At 42.6% G+C, this 17,489-nt stretch overlaps 1 protein-coding gene across 1 annotated transcript in view; it reads left to right on the plus strand.

The window, feature by feature from the left end:
* The window catches only part of LOC112827999 (large ribosomal subunit protein uL30-like), a 49,821-nt gene that overhangs the window by 16,923 nt on the left and 15,409 nt on the right, over positions 1 to 17,489 (plus strand). The window lies entirely within an intron of this gene.

Below are 17,489 nucleotides of genomic sequence, written 5' to 3' on the forward strand. Positions count from 1 at the left end.
TCCAGCTAGGCTGTCATTGAAAATAGGAGAGATAAAAATCTTCCAGGACAAACAAAAACTAAAGGAATTTGCAAACACGAAACCAGCCCTCCAAGAAATATCGAAAGGGGTCCTCTAAGCAAAGAGAGAGCCTAAAAGCAGCATGGACCAGAAAGGGATACAGACAATATACAGTAACAGTCACTTTACAGGCAATACAATGGCACTAAATTCATATCTTTCAATAGTTACCTTGAATGTAAATGGGCTAAATGCCCCAATCAAAAGACACAGGCTATCAGATTGGATTAAAAAACAAGACCCATTGATATACTGTCTGCAAGAGACTCATTTTAGACCCAAAGATGCCCCCACATTGAAAGTGACGGGGTGGAAAACCATTTACCATGCTAATGGACACTAAAAGAAAGCTGGGGTGGCAATCCTTATATCAGACAAATTAGATTTTAAAACAAAGACTGTAATAAGAGATGAGGAAGGACACTATATCCTACTTAAAGGGTCTATCCAACAAGAAGATCTAACAATTGTGAATATCTATGCCCCTAACATGGGAGCAGCCAATTATATAAGGCAATTAATAACAAAAGCAAAGAAACACATTGACAACAATACAATAATAGTGGGGGACTTTAACAACCCCCTGACTGAAATGGACAGATCATCTAGGCAAAAGGTCAACAAGGAAATAAAGACTTTAAATGACACACTGGACCAAATGGACTTCACAGACATATTCAGAATCATTCTGTCCCAAAGCAATGGAATACACATTCTTCTCTAGTGCCCGTGGAACATTCTCCAGAATTGATCACATCCTAGGTCACAAATCAGGTCTCAACCAGTACCAAAAGACTGGGATCATTCCCGGCATATTTTCAGACCACAATGCTTTGAAACTAGAACTCAATCACAAGAGGAAAGTCAGAAAGAACTCAAATACATGGAGGCTAAAGAGCTTCCTACTAAAGAATAAATGGGTCAACCAGGAAATTAAAGAGGAATTAAAAAAATTCATGGAAACCAATGAAAATGAAAACACAACTGTTCAAAATCGTTGGGATACAGCAAAGGCAGTCCTGAGAGGAAAGTATATAGCAATACAAGCCTTTCTCAAGAAACAAGAAAGGTCTCAAATACACAACCTGACCCTACACCTAAAGGAGCTAGAGGAAAAACAGCAAATCAAGCCTAAACCAGCAGGAGAAGAGAAATAATAAAGATCAGAGCAGAAATCAATGAACTAGAAACCAAAAGAACAGTAGAACAGATCAACGAAACTAGGAGCTGGTTCTTTGAAAGAATTAACAAGATTGATAAACCCCTGGCCAGACTTATCAAAAAGAAAAGAGAAAGGACCCAAAGCAACAAAATCATAAATGAAAGAGGAGAGATCACAACCAACACCAAAGAGATACAAACAATTTTAAGAACATATTATGAGCAACTCTATGCCAGCAAATTAGATAACCTGGAAGAAATGGGTGCATTCCTAGAGATGTATCAACTACCAAAATTGAACCAGGAAGAAATAGAAAACCTGAACAGACCTATAACCACTAAGGAAATTGAAGCAGTCATCAAAAATCTCCCAACAAAAAAAAGCCCAGGGCCAGATGGCTTCCCAGGGGAATTCTACCAAATATTTCAAGAAGAATTAATACCTATTCTCCTGAAACTGATCCAAAAAATAGAAATGGAGGGAAAACTTCCAAACTCATTTTATGAGGCCACCATTACCTTGATCCCCAAACCAGACAAAGACCCCACCAAAAAGGAGAATTACAGACCAATATCCTTGATGAACATGGGTACAAAAATTCTCACCAAAATACTAGCCTATAGGACCCAACAGTACATTAAAAGGATTATTCACCATGACCAAGTGGGATTTATCACTGGGCTGCAAGGTTGGTTCAACATCCGCAAATCAATCAACGTGATAGAATACATTAACAAAAGAAAGAACAAGAATCATATGATCCTCTCAATAGATGCAGAAAAAGCATTTAACAAAGTACAGCATCCTTTCTTGATCAAAACTCTTCAGAGTATAGGGATAGAGGGTACATACCTCAATATCATAAAAGCCATCTATGAAAAACCTACAGCGAATATCATTCTCAAGGGTGAAAAGCTGAGAGCTTTCTCCCTAAGGTCAGGAACGCGGCAGGGATGTCCACTATCACTACTGCTATTCAACATAGTATTAGAAGTCCTAGCCACAGCAATCAGACAACAAAAAGAAATCAAGGCATCCAAATCGGCAAGGAGGAAGTCAAACTCTCACTCTTTGTAGATGATATGATACTTTATGTGGAAAACCCAAAAGACTCCACCGCAAAACTGCTAGAACTCATACAGGAATTCAGTCAAGTGGCAGGATATAAAATCAATGCACAGAAATCAGTGGCATTCCTATACACCAACAACAAGACAGAAGAGAGACAAATTAAGGAGTCGATCCCATTTACAATTGCACCCAAAACCATAAGATATCTAGGAAGAAATCTAACCAAAGAGGCAAAGGATCTGTACTCAGAAAACTATAAAATACTCATGAAAGAAATTGAGGAAGACACAAAGAAATTGAAAAACGTTCCATGCTCATGGATTGGAAGAACAAATATTGTGAAGATGTCCATGCTACCTAGAGCAATCTACACATTCAATGCAATCCCCATCAAAATACCATCCACTTTTTCCAAAGAAATGGAACAAATAATCCTAAAATTTGTATGGAACCAGAAGAGACCCCGAATAGCCAGAGGAATGTTGAAAAAGAAAAGCAAAGCTGGCGGCATCACAATTCTGGACTTCCAGCTCTATTTCAAAGCTGTCATCATCAAGACAGTATGGTCCTGGCACAAAAACAGACACATAGATCAATGGAACAGAATAGAGAGCCCAGAAATGGACCCTCCACTCTATGGTCAACTCATCTTTGACAAAGCAGGAAAGAATGTCCAATGGAAAAAAGACAGTCTCTTCAACAAATGGTGTTGGGAAAATTGGACAGCCACATGAGCAGACATTTTTCCAAAGAAGACATCCAAATGGCCAACAGACACATGAAAAAGTGCTCCACATCGCTCGGCATCAGGGAAATCCAAATCAAAACCTCCATGAGATACCACCTCACACCGGTCAGAATGGCTAAAATTAACAAGTCAGGAAAGGATAGATGTTGGCGGGGATGTGGAGAAAGGGGAACCCTCCTACACTGTTGGTGGGAATGCAAGCTGGTGCAGCCACTCTGGAAAACAGTATGGAGGTTCCCCAAAATTTGAGAATAGAGTACCATACGATCCAGCAATTGCACTACTGGGTATTTACCCCAAAGATACAAATGTAGGGATCCGAAGGGGTACATGGACCCCAATGTTTATAGCAGCAATTTCCACAATAGCCAAACTGTGGAAAGAGCCAAGATGTCCATCGACAGATGAACGGATAAAGAAGATGTGGTATATATACACAGTGGAATATTATGCAGCCATCAAAAGGAAGGAGATCTTGCCATTTGCAACGACGTGGATGGAACTGGAGGGTGTTATGCTGAGTGAAATAAGTCAATCAGAGAAAGACATGTATCACATGACCTCACTGATATGAGGAATTCTTTATCTCAGGAAACAAACTGAGTGTTACTGGAGTGGTGGGGGGTGGGAGGGATGGGGTGGCTGGGTGATAGACATTGGGGAGGGTATGTGATATGGTGAGCACTGTGAATTGTGCAAGACTGTTGAATCACAGATCTGTACCTCTGAAACAAATAGTGCAATATATGTTAAGAAAAAAAAAAAGAAGATAGCAGGAGGGGAAGAATGAAGGGGGGAAAATCGGAGGGGGAGACGAACCATGAGAGTTGATGGACTCTGAAAAACAAACTGAGGGTTCTAGAGGGGAGGGGGTGGGGGGATGGGTTAGCCTGGTCATGGATATTAAAGAGGGCACATTCTGTGTGGAGCACTGGGTGTTATGCACAAACAATGAATCATGGAACACTACATCAAAAACTAATGATGATGATGGGGATTATGTTAATGGTGATTAACATAATAATAAAAATTAAAAAATAAAAAGAATTCACCCTTTCTGTAAATGTTCTATGAGTTTGTACAAACACATATAACCGTGTAACCTCCACTACAAAAAGATCTAGGACAGTTCCCTCACCCCCCAGATTCCCTCATGCTGTCCTTAGATCTGTGCTTCCTCCATCCCCAGCTCTTGGCAATCACTGATCACTCTCAATCCTTATAATTTTGCCTTTTCCAGAATGTCATATAAACTCATATAGCATGTAGCTTTTTGAGTTATGCTTGTTTCACTGAGCATAATTTATGTGAGATTCATCCATGTTTGTGCAGAAGTCTGTCCCTTCTAGCTGCTGAGTGATATTCCTTTACAGAGAGGGACAGCAGTTCTCCCATTCACGAACTGAAGGACATTTGGATGATTTCTAGTTTGGAGCAAGTATGAATAAAGCAGCTGTAAACATTCACGTGAAGGTTTTTATGTGGACATGTTTTTATTTGTCTAGGATAAGCACCAAGAAGTGGGATCTCTGTATCATGTGGTCATTTTATATTTCACTTTATAAGAGAAACAGCCAAACTGTTTCCCAAGGGGCTGAGTCATACCAAGAATGTACGCGAGTTCCAGTTGCTTCACATCCTCCTCAGCACTTGCCATTGCCATTTTGGGTTTTGTTTTTATTTAGTTTTTTAATTTTAGTTTAAAATAGGCATAGAGTGATGTGGTGCATTATTAAAGCATCTGGGTGGGACTTGGGACCAATAAGTTCACCTTGGAAGCCTGCATAGCATCGTGGTCAAGAGTCTGGACCCCGCGGGCAGTTCGGTACATACCTTTGTGAACATGGGCTTCAGTTTCTTCATCTGTAAAATGAGGAGAATAATAGAATATCTACCTTGAAATGTTGGTGGAAGAATGAGTTGATATATGTAAAGTGCTGGTACAGAATGAGTACGACCTAAGTGTTAATTTTTTTTAAGATTTTTTATTTATTCATTTGAAAAAGAGCAAGTGAGAGCACGAGCTGCAGGGAGGGGCAGAGGGAGAGGGAGAATCAGGCTCCCCTGCTGTGCACAGGACCCCAGGATCATGACCTGAGCTTAAGGCAGTTGCTTAACCGACTGAGCCACCCAGGCTTCCCAAAGTGTTAATTATTAGTAGTAGTATTTTTCTCAGGGCTAGACCACTCTGCTTAGCAGCGTGATGCCCACATTTGCACAAAAACAAGCCTGAGAGGTCACAGGTGTGGGGCTGCACAGCGCAAATCTTGAAGCCTCTCCCCTGTCTCTTCCATCTTCTCAAATGTGTGCACCACGGCTCTCTTTGGAAGCCACTCTGTGCGTAATGCAATGCCCAGCCTCACTTTGCAAAAGTCCAATTTTAAAGGCAGCATTTGAACTTCAGTGATTAAAGAAAGCATTTGAATTGTTATAGATTCCCATCTCTGTCCAAACAATATGCTTTTAATAGGAACCCAGCTTGTGATTTATACAGTTTCGCTTTGATCTGCAGTGCGGTGTGCATCATGAACATTAAGATGGAATTACTCTGCAATCACAGACACGGAGCTCATACTTGCAGTAATTGCACAAAGAAAAACCTCGTTACCTTGCAATATGCACTTCAAAAACAAACATACAGCCTTTCCTCCCTCTAGTGGCACATTTAAAAAGCAACCTCAGATATCACAGAGGCCAGTCTTGCCTATTAAAATGGAAGGAAACAAATAGTTTACACAAGACTTGGGAGTTCATAGCATTGGTTTATTATTGATTGTGGTGAAAAGTTTGCATTTCATTTATGCAAAATGATATTGCTGTCAAGATAGCAGGCTGGATCGTAGCCATAGGAGTTTTGTGATTTATCCTCACTTGGCACTTTATTTTTTATTAAAAACGGTAAACTAGAAGTCTACAAATACCGGGTAGTCAGGGATTCTGATTCCTGGCTACCTCTGGGGAGAATGAGACACCTTCCCCGCTCCCTTGCCCTTTAAATATTTCTGAGCTTCAGTGCTCAATCATGACGCCTGGCCGCAGTAGGATGAATATAGTATCACCCCCAAATTCAGGTCTACCTGGAACCTCAGAATGTGACTTTATTGGGAAATAAGGTCTTTTCAGAGTCAGGATGGGGTCATGCTGTATTAGGGTGGGCCCTAAATGCAATAACTGGTGTCCTTATAGGGGAGGAGAGAGCACGCCATGAGACAGACTCATAGGGCAGAAGCCCATGGGAAGACAGAGGGAAGCATCTTCTTAAAAGATAAACTGAGGCATATTACAAATTCGGAAAGTGTATTGGAGCAAAAATCAGTTGGAATCTGGCAGCATCAAACTGGAAATGGTTAGGAGCACCTTGAGGACAGGAGCCAGTGGGGGAAAAAGACTTACATAGAGAAGGCGCGGAAGCGAAGAAAAGAAGTGATTTGATTGGCCGCAGCTTAAAGCCCAGTTGCCTATGATTGGTTACCCATAGGTTTCCAGTTCTTAATAACCCGGGGGCATTTACAGGCTGAGGTTTTGGGTTGCTTCTGTAGGCCATCCCAGCAGTAGGGCCACTTGAGAGTATCGGCCTCCTTGTCTAATTAACTAACAGTCCACAAGCCAAGGAATGCCAAGGGTTGCTGACAACCACCAGAAGCTAGGAGAGAGGCACGGAACAGATTCTCTTCTCAAAGTCTCCAGAAGGACCCAGCTCTGCCGACACCTTTATTTTGGACGTCTGGAGTCCCAAACTGTGAAAAAATAAATTTCTGTTTTAAGCTGCCCAGTGTGGTAATTTATCATCATAGACATAGAAAAATACTTATACTTACTCTGATAGATGAGAACAAGGACTCTCTCCGTAATTACTGTTGTGTGCTTATTATATAATCCAGGCACATAGTGAGTATTTTATATAAATTAACTTGTTTAATTCTTGTATAATACTGAGATAGTGACCATTATAATACCCATTATACAGATGAGTAAACCTGAGTTTCAGAGAAGTTAAATAACTTGCCTAAGGCCACATAACTTGACATTACTTAGATGTGGCTGTCACGTTGCTCTCATAACTTACAAGTATCTGAGAGTGTTGTATCTTTTATCTATTTTATTTAAGTGTTGGTTTATTGAAGAATAAATCACAATAGTAAATGAGAGTCTTTTGTGTACAGTGTAATGGATGTTTTTATGTATGTAGATTCCCATGTAGCCACCATACAGATCAGCACCCCAGAAGTCTCTGCCACAACTTTTCACAGATGATATGGTTTCAAAGCTTTTATTTTGTTTTTTAGAAGATTTTATTTATTTATTTGACAGATAGACACAGCGAGAGAGGGAACACAAGCAGGGGGAGTGGGAGAGGGAGAAGCAGGCTTTCTGCCGAGCAGGGAGCCCAATGCGGGACTCGATCCCAGGACCCTGGGATCATGACATGAACAGCAGGCAGATGCTTAATGACTGAGCCACCCAGGTGCCCCAGTTTCAAAGCTTTTAAAATATTAAACTATTTAAGGGACACCTGGGTGGCTCAGTCAGTTAAACATCTGACTCTTGGTTTCAGCTCAGGTCATGATCTCATGGGTGTTGAGATCAAGCCCCACATCAGGCTCCATGCTTAGCAGGAGCCTTGCAGTGCACTGTTTCTCAAATAAATAAATCAATCTTTAAAAAATATATTAAACTATTTAAAAAGTCCCATAGTTTTTTTTAACGTAACTTTCAAATATTACAAAGCTATAAAAATAAAAAATTTCTCTCTCACATTATGCCTTATTCCTGCACCCAGAGTTAATCACTGTTCATGGATCGAGTGTATATCCTTCTAGACTTTCCTTGCTCTACTTTCACTTATGTATGTGGCTATACACACCTAATTCTTGTATAAGCACGTTTTGTACTCGTACGTGTATATATGCACATACCTGTACAAACGCCCACATATACACTGTTCACTTAGTTTTTCTAATATGGTATAATTTTACAAATCTATCCTGAAGCTTGTTATCTTTCCACTTAATAAAGAGCCCTACTATTTAAGAATTTCAGCCATGCAGATCGACCTGGAAAGAGGAACACTTTGACTGCCATCAGTCATTTCTATTTGGGTGTGAAAGAAATTTCTAAATGAAAATATCACTGCACAAGAAAGGAAGGTAGAGCAGACATTCCAGTTTTGTCCACTCGGTTCCACCCCACCTGCTTCTAACCTTCTTGCTAGAGGTTGAAAATAAAGCCTACATTTGCCAGAATCCCTTGTCCCTTGGGGGAACCCAGTATTTCCAGGAGACATCTATAGTAGATGGGAGGAAACAGTAAGATAGAGACTGTTTTCCTGCTTCTTTGTTCTGTCTTATATGTCTGCAGTAGAGTGTGGTGAGGGCAGCGGGCAAGTTGCCGGCAGCCTTGATAGCAGAGGTCCCAGGCTCTCAGACGGCAGGGCAGGAGAAACCCATTGACCAGGAGGGGTCACAGCCGAGGTGACATATTCATGGAGCTAACGGTGTGGGGGTGGCTTCCTGACCTCAGATCATTACAGAGCCCATGTGCCCTGGGGTGCTGGGTAGGGTCTGTGGCTTCCTGACCGTGGCCCCAGGATCAGCTCCTTGGGAAGGTCTGTTCCGAAGGTCCTTCTGGAAACTCAGCCTCAAGCCTTTCTGCCACCTTGTCAGTGGCTTTGCGAGCATCTGCTTCCCTATAGTAGTTCCCTTTCTGTGTGAAATAGGGTGGCTTGGACAACTGCAATGAAACCACTATTGAATCAGAAAAAAGGAGGAAGGACAAAGACCAGGAAGTTCTACTTGGGGACAACATCTCTGAATTATTCACACTCATTAATCATACATTAAAAGAAATTAATCATTTCAATTCATTAATGGATAATGAAATGATTAATAACCAACAGAGGTTGCCTTGAAACATTTGTATTTGCCTTTAATAGTGCGTTGGAACTGCTAATTTAATATAGATGTTTCACACTCTGGGAATTCACGTTGCTGTTGGGAGCGAAGGAAGTCATGCGGGGAATGTGTGACGTCCTCCTCTCCTGCCCCTTCTCCTGCCCCTTGGATGCAGGTGACCAAAGTCACCTCAGGCTATGTTCTAAGCTCAGTGAGACGTAGGTAAATTTCCAACAAATGTGATATCACAGTAGCCCAGGGGCCTTCCCAGCCAGCTCTGTCTCTCCGTTCCTTTGTTTATTTTATTTCCTATACATCTCTTTCATTTGAAAAGGAAGTCAGTCCGCACCAAAGCTCCTGGCTGCTGGGAATATGCCAGACTCACCACCTGGCCCGCCTTCCTCTCTGTTTCCTCCAGCCCTGTCCCTGCTTTTCCTGCAGAAAAGGGGAAGAGAATTGTCGGACCAAATCTGAAGGTATCGTGAAGTGGGTTCTCCAGGATATGTCAACACATGTGATACCTAGAATGGCTTGAAGTGCTTTCGAAAACCTCTTGAATCCATTTAAAGCTTCTGCAGCTTTCCCAAAGAGTGTTTTTCCCTTATCTTAAGGCATGTGACCAAAAACAATTTTCCAAAAGAGGACCCTTAGAAAGTTAATGGACTGTAATGACAACAGAGCTGCTCACGTCATTATGCTACATGTGCAGAATTCGTTTCACTGTGAATCTCATTTCCAGAGAGGAAGAGAGAGCAAGAGCGAGAGAGCAAGAGCGACCCTAAACCTTCTCTAGCCAGGGTACCATACTTCGAGCTATAGAATTTTTGAGCACTGTTTTCTGTACACGCTTTAAATCAGAGGTAGACTTACTTCTGGAACTAGAGAGAAGAAACCCATCTTCTGGCACAGCCCCCAGCATCATGTCTGAAGTCCAGTCTCTATGGATCTTCCTTCTGTCTTGGCTGATGCCTGAGGCTCAGGCTTCCCCTGGTGTTTTGGCCCGGCCCTCGCCATTCTGCTGGGGGCCCCTGTCTGAGACTGGAGGTGGAGGTCTTCTCAGCCTTCCTCTTTGCTGTCCCTGAAGACAGAAATGTAGACCTTTAGTGGTTTTACCACTGATCTCACAAGAGAAACCAACAGCAGAAGACAAAATAACTGGAAAGGTTGTTCTTGGCACCTTGGTCTCTGGACTATGGCTTCTAACTTTGCCATTGACATATTAATGAGAATAGAAGCATCCTGACCTCTGAGCGTGGTGCTCCCCAACTACCCTCACTCTTTCTATGTTGGCCTTTAAATGTAGACTCTGCCAGGTTCTATTCTATAAAGACCCTCAGGTCTGTTAGAAAGAAAACCACAGGTCACCAAACCAGACCTAATACCTAACCTGACTGCAATTTTAACCTCCTCCAGAAATATAGTCTTAGCCGGTCAGTCAGTAATTTTCTGGTCAGCACCAATAAGGTAATCTGTCACATGGGCCCTCTCCATCTCCCAAAGGAAGATAAGGTGATCCATCTTATAAGACCCCTGATCTTCTCCCTAAGAGGAGGTGACCTTGCCCTTTCTTTTCTTTTGCTAATAACCTCCTTGCCCCTCCCACCTTCCATTTTGTACACCTCCACGGAACATCTGTCTACTTGCTAAATAAGATGCTGCCTGATTCCTAAATCATTGAATAATGCCAGTTAGATCTTTAAACTCACCCATTTGGGGGCACCTCGGCGGCTCAGTCAGTTAAGCTTCTACCTTCAGCTCAGGTCATGATCCCACCTGGGATCAGTCCTGGGATCAAACCTTATGACCAGCTCTCCACTCGGTGGGTAGCCTGCTTCTCCCTCCCCTTCTGCCTGCTGCTCCACCTGCTTGTGCTCTCTCTGTCAAATAAATATATAAAATCTTAAAAAAAAAATAAACCCACTCAGTTGAATTTATTTTTAACAGGTCTTAGCACCTTTAGTCATGACAGGTACCAAATATTCCAAGTCGCTGCCTGTGTTTTGTGCCAGAAATCCATTCCCTTCTGTTTAGGTTCTATTGACTAGAGTATTTAAAAATAAGGCCTATAATTTAGTGCAGGGATTGGCAAACTATGACTCCCAAGCCAAATTTGTCATAATCTACTTTTGTACAATCCTCAAACTAATGTGTGTTTGTGTGTGTGGGGGGGGTGTGTATACCTAAATTATATATATGCTTAATATATAATAGGCATGCCTAAGAGATATCATCTCCTGTGCCACCTCCAATAATCTGGTTTTGGGGGTTTGGAATGCCGTATTAAGTTGTATTTAGGCTGGGCCTGAATGAGATTGGTGATGGATTAGTGATGTCTGGGCCCAGTTTTGTCCCTGGATAGGGCCTTCTATGGCTGACCCAATCTGCTAGACTCTGCCATGTGCAGAGTCAACGATTGGACAGGACCTCCCATCTCCCTTCGCTCTGATGCTCTGCCTCCCTGCAATGCCTTCAGGCAGCCTTCTAATGCTTGCTCTGACTCTCCATCTTACCTTCATCCTGGGAAAGAGTTGTCTTGGATGGAGAACTTGAGTACTCTGAATCCTGAAGGAGGCATCTCTTCTCTTGCACATTAGTAAGCTGGCATCATTCTGACATACATACCAGTCTTTGATGGGTTGAGTTTGTGAGCAGACATGGAAAACGAACAAGTAGAATCCTGGACGTCTACACGTGAGGACCAGACCATAAGCCCACATTGTCCACACCAAGGGCAGAAACCTTGGGAGAGGGGATCCCTGCCCGGGGAACCAGCCTGCAGACCCACCAGCCTACTTGGCCCCCCCTCCCCCCATGGCTTGGTCATCCCTTGGTCTCAGGACAGTGCTCTGTGAGCTGAGACAGGTCAAAATCAAGTTAGCTGCTGGTGAGAGGTGTTCTGATCCCCTCCTGAGACCTAGCCCTCTGTTGCCCTGTTGCCCCAGCCTCAAACTCTCAATTCCCCAGCCTCACCCATGTGCTGTACGGACTGGAAGGCCAATAGATTCACTGCGCTGCAGGGAGCTCCACAGAGCTCTGGCCTCCTGGAAGATATCGAGTTGTCTCCCCATTTCCCTTGGTAATAACTGAATGTCAGGATAATAAATGAAGGGCAGGGGGAATATACCATAGTCTCACTTTCAGCAAGTGGGGAAAAGCTTTGTGGAGGAAGGAAGGATGAAGATTTTAGGATTTCAAGAGTTTTAAAGTTTTAAGTTAGTTTGGTGTCCACTCTTCTCAGCAGTTTGGAGAGCATTTGGCAGGTAAAGCAAATGCCAGTACAGCCTAAATTCTCAACTCTGGTTGCTAAATATTCTCTTTATAGGAATTGATGTAGACCCCTCCAAGGATAGACCTCCAAGACTGACCGGGGGAAACAAGTAAGAATTCTGAGACAGAGGTTAAAGCACCTGCTTAGACATTTATTCACCATTATGATTCTAAGTAAATCACCTTGACTTGTCCACAAATACTAAAATATTCGTCCTACCCACATTACCTTATGGGACTTCAGTTAATTTGATTTCCTTATCATTCATCTCCCTCCAGATAAAGCATCTTTTTTTTTTTTTTTAAAGGGAAATCACCCCTCCCCAACTCTTGACCTACAGGTTTAGGTGAAAATGACCCCCCTTCTCCCCTGGCCTTAGCCACCTTAGTGGTCAGATGATCCAGTACTGGCTGATCAGCATGTTCTATGGATCTTCCAAGAGGCTGTAGTGCAGGAAAATTTTTTCTTCCACCCTCTTAGGGTCCCTGGCTAGGTCTGAAAGGGAAACTGTCAAAGATCAACAAGAGAAAAGCATACACATTTTATTAAATCTTTACATGTACTTGGGAGTTAAGAATGAAGACCCAAAGAAGTGACCAGAGCAAGAAGCTTTTATACCTTGTAGATGAAGAAACAATAAATCTGGGAAGAATTGACAAGACAGAGGGATTTGGGCTGGGGCAGTAAACGGTGAAGAAGTAACTAGGGAGATAACAGCGAATTTTACAAGTTTGTTTGCAGACTCCTCTGGTGCCGCAGGCTGGGCTGATAAGAGCCTGTCTCTAGTAAAAGCAGAATTTATTTCCTGCCTTCAGGCAGAAAGGGGAAGGTTTTTCTGTGTTTACTGCTTCCTAATTGCCTCCAGTTTAAAATAACTTTTATGTCAAAGAGGCATATTTTGAGGGGACATATTTTGGTTTCCTTCAAAGTTAGTCCATCAATGGGAACAGCACCCGAGGTGAACCTAATTACTTAATTCTTGACGCTCCCTGGACCACTTGGAAATGAGGAGTCCTATTTCCTATGGTATTGCTAGCTTTAAAGAGGATGTAAGCCTGAAGATGCTGTGGTCAACCTGCGAATTATGTCAATATAGAGGAGAGCAGAACTGTGCCATGAAGGAAAGGAGGAATGAGCCATGATGATGTTATTTGAGCTTCTGAAGACAGCCATTGCCTGTGGGAAAATTAATACAGGGAAACCTCACTACAGTGGAGCGGGTAAGCCAGAAGGGGGAGCTCTCACTCCTTGCCATTTAACATCGATTACAGACCGGGACAGGAAGAGATGGACCGTGCATTCTCCACTGGAAGAAGTCTATACCTTACTCCCCCAGCAGGAGGAAGAAAGATTTTCCCCTTGCCTGGCAACCCTTTGAGCTCCCAGTTTACCCCATTATACTATTTGTTTATAACACCCCCCACCGCCCAACCAACTCCCTCTTTTCCTCCATAGAAGAATAGCCCCCTCCTTTGTTCTCCGGACTTGCCTTGTAGTTTTGCCATAGTTTGCTTGTCCTAAAGTGCTATTCTCTGCTATTTTGGAATAAACCCATTTTGATGGTAAAATATCTGGCCGTTTTATTTATTTATTTGTTTAAAGATTAATTAATTTATTTGACACAGAGAGAGAGAGCACAAGCAGGGGGAGCGGCAGGCAGAGGGAGAAGGAGAAACAGCCTTCCCGCTGAGCAAGGAGCCCAATGCGGGGCTCGATGCCAAGACCCTGGGATCATGACCTGAGCCGAAGGCAGACGCTTAATCGACTGAGCCACCCAGGCGCCCCTGGCTGTTTTATTTTTAAGGTTAACACCTGCCATCAGACTTTTCTGTCCTGGGAGTCAACAAGTTCCTTTTTGTTCAATCCCTTTTGAGATGGAGGATTTTTATCTTTTTATTTTTTTTTAAGATTTTATTTATTTGACAGGGAGAGAGCACAAGCAGGGGGAGTGGCAGGCAGAGGGAGAGGGAGAAGCATGCTCACCGCTGAGCAGAGAGCCCGATGTGGGGCTTGATCCCAGGACCCTGGGATCATGACCCAAGCTGAAGGCAGACGCTTAACCAATGGAGCCATCCAGTCACTCCAGGACTTTTATCTATAAATGAGAAAGCCTACTGCAGTCAAGAGGTTATGTCAGCTTTAATTTCTGATTTTTTTCCCATAGTATCTATTACCCATCCTCTCTGCCACCCCCATCAGAGTCCCAGCCACTATTACACTCCCCCCCGTGGTCTGCTCTTCAAGAGCAGATAGCGATCTTTGCTTTTGCTAGTTTTTGTTTCCTTTTTTAAGTTCTCATTTTGAAAGAACACATGATTTACAAGAAGTTGGCAAAATTTGTACAAAAGAATTTCTGCACACCCTTCTCCCAACTTCTCCAAACATGAACATCTCAGTACATCCCAGATGAAGTGCGACTACCAGGAAATTAACACTGATACAATATTACTAACTAACCAGCAGACCTTATTCAAATGTCACCATCTGTTGCACTGATGTCCTGTTCCTGGACCAAGTTCAAATGCAGGATCACATGTTGCATTTAGTTGTCTCAAATGGCTGAAGGCTGTATTTGGCCCTGGAGCCATAGGACCCTAGTTGTAGCGGGAAGCTTTGAAAACATGTCACTTAATGTCAAGCCTCCGATTCAAACCTCCTCTTCCTTCTCCTGCCACCCTGCTGTTCGCCATTCCGCCTCACTAAGAGAAAAAGCTTGAGTCCTGTATTACTCAAGGTTTTCCAGAGAAGCAAAACCACAGGGCCAGTAGGGGAGAGAGAGAGGTTTATTTTAAGGAATTGGCTCATGTGATTATGGAGGCTGGCAACTTCAAAATCTGCAGGGTGGACCATCATGCTGGAGACCCAGGGAAGAGCTGTTATAGCAGTTCAGGTCCAAAGGTCATTTGCTGGCGAAACTCCCCCATGCTCAGGGAAGTCAGTCTTTCGCTCTGTTCAGGCCTTCAACTAATTGAATAAAGATCACCTACATTGTGAGAAGCAATCCACTTCACTCAAAATCCAGTCATTTAAATGTAAATCTTACCCCAAAACACCCTGGTAGAAACATCTAGAATAATGTTTGACCAAATATCTGGGCACTGGGGCCCAGGCAAGTTGACACATAAAGTTAACCATCACAAGTCCTTATCAAAGCCAGAAGGCCCTCTGTGATCAAGCCTCACTCTCCAACCTTGCTTTCCACCACTGTCCTGCTTGATAATTGTGCTTAGTCTAAACCAGTGGTTGTCAAACTTTCCCCCGCAGCAGAGTCACCTGGAGGGTTTTGAATACAGATTTCTGGGCCCCAGAGTTTCTGATCCGGTAGGTCTGAGTTAGAGCCCCAAAATTTGTAAATCTAAAAATGTCCTAGGTGGTGAGGACCCTTGTCCTAGACATACTGATCTTTTTGATATTTCTCAACTAATAAAGCATTCTTGCAATGCAGGACCTTCATACTGGATGCTCTTTCTGCCAAGAAGACTCTTTCCCTGGGTGTTTGCATCCAATTGGGTATTGATAAATACTTAATAACTGGCTTTGGAAAAAAAAAAAAAAGTCCTGATTCATAGCATTTACTGATCTGTGGTGTACAAATCCACTGTGGCTGATTTTAAGCTCCCAGCGTGATGTCACTGAACATGGAGTTGAGAAGAGATGTGCCCCATCAGTTCTTGGGAGCCAAGATGAGCTGTCTCAGTGCACCAGTGTTTGGGTGACTTCTTCATGTCTCTGCTCAATTCACCTCCTCTAAGAGGGCTTTCCTGATCACCAGGTACAACCATGCCCCAGTCATTCTTTTTGTCTCATTTTGGTTCATTGCATTTATTTCCACCTATGATGGATTTCTATTTTTAAGTTTTTGTTGTCCCCCACTAAGTCATAATCTTCAAGAAGGCAGAATTTTGTTTCATTCCATGTTGTATCCTCAGTGTGTAGAAGGATGTCTCGAACAGAATAGGTGATCCATAACGTTTGTTAAAAGTCTGACTAAGTGAATGAATGAATGAATTTAAGCATATGTTTGCTGTTTCCCCCACCACCCTACTGGAAGGTAATTCCAAGAAGGCCAGGGCTTCCTCTAGCTTTATTCACCATGTGTCCTCATCCATACACAAAAGAAATAATCCACCAGGCATTTGACAAAGTACAGCATCCTTTCTTGATCAAAACTCTTCAGAGTATAGGGATAGAGGATACATACCTCAATATCATAAAAGCCATCTATGAAAAACCTACAGCGAATATCATTCTCAAGGGGGAAAAGCTGAGAGCTTTCCCCTAAGGTCAGGAACGCGGCAGGGATGTCCACTATCACCACTGCTATTCAACATAGTATTAGAAGTCCTAGCCACAGCAATCAGACAACAAAAAGAAATCAAAGGCATCCAAATCGGCAAAGAGGAAGTCAAACTCTCACTCTTTGCAGATGATATGATACTGCATGTGGAAAACTAAAAAGACTCCACCCCAAAACTTCTAGAACTCACACAGGAATTCAGTCAAGTGGCAGGATATAAAATCAATGCACAGAAATCAGTGGCATTCCTATACACCAACAACAAGACAGAAGAGAGACAAATTAAGGAGTCGATCCCATTTACAATTGCACCCAAAACCATAAGATACCTAGGAATAAATCTAACCAAAGAGGCAAAGGATCTGTACTCAGAAAACTATAAAATACTCATGAAAGAAATTGAGGAAGACACAAAGAAATTGAAAAACGTTCCATGCTCATGGATTGGAGGAACAAATATTGTGAAGATGTCCATGCTACCTAGAGCAATCTACACATTCAATGCAATCCCCATCAAAATACCATCCACTTTTTTCAAAGAAATGGAACAAATAATCCTAAAATTTGTATGGAACCAGAAGAGACCCCGAATAGCCAGAGGAATGTTGAAAAAGAAAAGCAAAGCTGGCGGCATCACAATTCCGGACTTCCAGCTCTATTACAAAGCTGTCATCATCAAGACAGTATGGTCCTGGCACAAAAGCAGACACATAGATCAATGGAACAGAATAGAGAGCCCAGAAATAGACCCTCCACTCTATGGTCAACTCATCTTTGACAAACCAGGAAAGATTGTCCAATGGAAAAAAGACAGTCTCTTCAACAAATGGTGTTGGGAAAATTGGAGAGCCACATGCAGAAGAATGAAACTGGACCATTTCCTTACACTACACACAAAAATAGATTCCAAATGGTTGAAAGACCTAAACGTGAGACAGGAGTCCATCAAAATCCTAAAGGAGAACACAGGCAGCAACCTCTTCGACCTCAGC

Source organism: Callorhinus ursinus, unplaced genomic scaffold (genome assembly GCF_003265705.2).
Source record: "Callorhinus ursinus isolate GAN/ISIS: 27379988/994484 unplaced genomic scaffold, GSC_fseal_2.0 scaffold29, whole genome shotgun sequence".
Taxonomy (NCBI): Eukaryota; Metazoa; Chordata; class Mammalia; order Carnivora; family Otariidae; genus Callorhinus; species Callorhinus ursinus.